The sequence below is a fragment of the Pyrgilauda ruficollis genome, unplaced genomic scaffold (assembly GCF_017590135.1).
Source record: "Pyrgilauda ruficollis isolate IOZ18807 unplaced genomic scaffold, ASM1759013v1 scaffold2119, whole genome shotgun sequence".
Lineage (NCBI taxonomy): Eukaryota > Metazoa > Chordata > Aves > Passeriformes > Passeridae > Pyrgilauda > Pyrgilauda ruficollis.
Genome location: NW_024520529.1, coordinates 1 through 3104, shown reverse-complemented (window position 1 = coordinate 3104; position 3104 = coordinate 1). Strand labels below are relative to the sequence as shown.

At 40.8% G+C, this 3104-nt stretch overlaps 3 non-coding genes across 3 annotated transcripts; all 3 read left to right on the top strand.

Moving 5' to 3' along the window:
- The first annotated feature begins 90 nt into the window (after positions 1-90).
- On the top strand, positions 91-163 carry TRNAV-CAC. The gene has a single exon. It is a non-coding gene; the product is annotated as a tRNA-Val (tRNA).
- A 231-nt stretch (positions 164-394) lies between these two features.
- On the top strand, positions 395-467 carry TRNAV-CAC. The gene has a single exon. It is a non-coding gene; the product is annotated as a tRNA-Val (tRNA).
- A 1343-nt stretch (positions 468-1810) lies between these two features.
- On the top strand, positions 1811-1882 carry TRNAE-CUC. Its single transcript has one exon. It is a non-coding gene; the product is annotated as a tRNA-Glu (tRNA).
- The last annotated feature ends 1222 nt before the right edge of the window (positions 1883-3104 follow it).

Genomic DNA, 3104 nt, shown 5'->3' with positions numbered 1-3104 from the left:
TCCCGGGGTTTGGAGATTTTCGGGAGCCGCCCCAGAGGGAATTTGGGTGCCCGATATTCCAGAAAAGACACAAAAGGATCTCAATACGCAGTTTCTGTAGTGTAGCGGTTATCACGTTCGCCTCACACGCGAAAGGTCCCCGGTTCGAAACCGGGCAGAAACAATAATTTTTAGGGGTTTTTTCCCCTTTTATTTTCCCGGCCCCGGGGTGGATTTTGGGGGGGAAAAAAACCCCTAAAAGCAAGGAAGGAAGGAAAAAAAAAAAGGAAAAAATGGCCAAGGGATGTAGACAACACTGTCAGTAAAAGGAAAAATAAGCTTTTTATTTTTAAATTTTCATTTTGTTTTATTTTGAAATTCCCAGGAAATTCTTTCCGGAGGTGAAAGCGCCCAGGTTTCTGTAGTGTAGTGGTTATCACGTTCGCCTCACACGCGAAAGGTCCCCGGTTCGAAACTGGGCAGAAACAACAAATTTTTGGTGTTTTTTTCCCCTTTATCTTCCGGGCCCTGGGGTGGGTTTTGGGGAGAAAAACCCTGAAATCAAGGAAGGAAGGAAGGAAAAAAAGGGGCAAGGGATGTAGACAACACTGCAAGTAAAAGGAAAAAGAAGCTTTTAAAAATGTTTTTTAAATTTTTTTAAATTTTTTTTAATTCCCAGGAAATTCTTTCCAGGGGGCCAAAGCACGCAGGTTTCTGTAGTGTAGTGGTTATCACGTTCGCCTAACACGCGAAAGGTCCCTGGGACAAGCTCCAAAAAAAAAGAAAAAAAAAAATAAAAGAAAGAAAAGGTATTTTGTGGAGGGGGAGAGGAGCAGGAGGCTGCTCCGCGGTGGAATTGTTTGTTCTTGGGACGTGACCTGGAACAGCCCCGCGCTCCCTCCCGGCCCTGCTTTTGTCGGAGTTCTTGGCTCCGTGTTTCCCATTTTTCCCAGAAATTCCGGCCTTTTCCCTGCTGGAATTCATCCACCTCACCTTCCTCCGCTTTTATTCCAGTTTTATTCCAATTTAGTTCCAATTTTATTCCAATTTTATTCCAATTTCATTCCAATTTTATTCCAATTTAATTCCAATTTCATTCCAGTTTTATTCCAATTTTATTCCGATTTTATTCCGATTTTATTCCGATTTCATTCCGATTTTATTCCAATTTCATTCCAATTTAATTCTAATTTCTGCCTGAAGGGAAAAATTTCTGCATCAAAAAAGCAATAAAATGACCCAAAATCCTGGTGAAATTCAAAGGCTGGGCTGTCCCTTCCCGCCCACAGCTCCTCCCGGGTTTGTGGGGCCGCTGGAATGTCCATAATCTGCTTTTTTCCCCTTTTTCCCTGAATTCTGGGGTGTTTTCCCCGGTGTCGAAAGCACGGGGAGGAGCCCAACCTCTGGAAAACCGGGAAAACTCCTCAGTTCCGGTTTAGTTTCGGGCAGGGTGGGGTAAAAAATTGCTTTTTTGGGGTAATTTCTGCGCTCGCAGGTGCCTGAGGAGGCGCCGAGGAGGAGCCAGCGTGGGGGTGAGGCAAGGACGGGTTAAATTGGGGGGATTTTAGCGCTTGGAGGGTGAGAAAAGAAGGGGGGGATTGCACAGAAACCCTTTTTTTAGCAGATTTAACCCAAAAATCTTTCATTTAGGTCATTCTACAGTAAATGAAGGCGCTAATGGCAAGGACGGGTTAAATTGGGGGGATTTTAGCGCTTGGAGGGTGAGAAAAGAAGGGGGGGATTGCACAGAAACCCTTTTTCTAGCAGATTTAACCCCAAAAAAAATCTTTTGATTAGGTCATTCCAGGGTAGATTGAAAACTCAAAAGAGCTCCCTGGTGGTCTAGTGGTTAGGATTCGGCGCTCTCACCGCCGCGGCCCGGGTTCGATTCCCGGTCAGGGAATGTCTTTTTTTTGTCCAAAATATTCTCTTTTATTTTTTTTTTTTCCAATCATCTTTCCAGAATTTAACATCTCCTAACCCCCCAAAACGTCCCTCTTCTCCTCTTTTTGCGCCTCTCCCTTCCCGCGAGACCTCCCTTTCCACCCGCCCCACGTCCACCTTTTACTTAGAAATATTAAAAAAAAAAATTGAAAAAGGGAAACAAATTGAAAAAGGGAAGGATAATTTGTAAAAGCGAGCCGTGATTTGGAAGAGGGAACGATAATTTGGAAAAAAAAAAAAAAAGAGGGAGGGATAAGTTTTGAAAAGGGGAAAAAATTGAGGAAGGAATAATAATAATAGTAATAATAAAAATAGTAATGATGTAATAATGCAATAATAGTAATAATAGTAATAATAGTAATAATAGTAATAATAGTAATAATAGTAATAATAGTAATAATAGTAATAATAGTAATAATAGTAATAATAGTAATAATATTTGAAAGAAACTCTGCCATAAGGTAATACTAATGAAATTAATATTAATGTTAATATCTGTTAAACAGCAGCCAAAAGACAAATCAGTAAAAGCCAGGTTCCACAGTGGATGGGCAGCTGGGTTACCTTGCTTCATCTCCAAGTGAAAGGATGATGTAAAAAAAAAAAAACAAAAACACCCAGCAACGATGCTGGACTTGTGTCCAAACTCTGCACTTCTAGATCCTGGCTATTAAATAAATAACACAGCCATTGGCACTGCCAAAGGCACCACAGCTGTTTGGGAATTTAGAATATTCCATACTTCATTCAAAAATAATGACAAAAATAATGACAAATAAGGTGTTATTTTAGCTCTTGGGATTATTTTTTTATTTTTTAAAAAAGTAGTTTATTATTATTATTATTATTATTACTACTACTATTATTACTATTATTATTATTATTATTATTATTATTATTATTATTATTATTATTTTTAAAAAAGGAACGCTTGGATTGGTACCAGGAATTTCACTCGGAAAGGGAGGGGGTTGTGCCCTAAAATGGGATTTGGGACCCAAAAAAGAGGATTTCAGCCCCAAAAAGCAGCGCTTGGACCAAAACCAGGAATTTCACCTGCACAAACAGCGGGGAGACGGGGGCATTAATCACCCGCTAATTAACCCTGCCGTTAATTACCCCGGGCAGGGCCGCGCCCCGGTTCCACCCCCGCTCCCCAAACCCGCGCGGCTTTTTGGGGT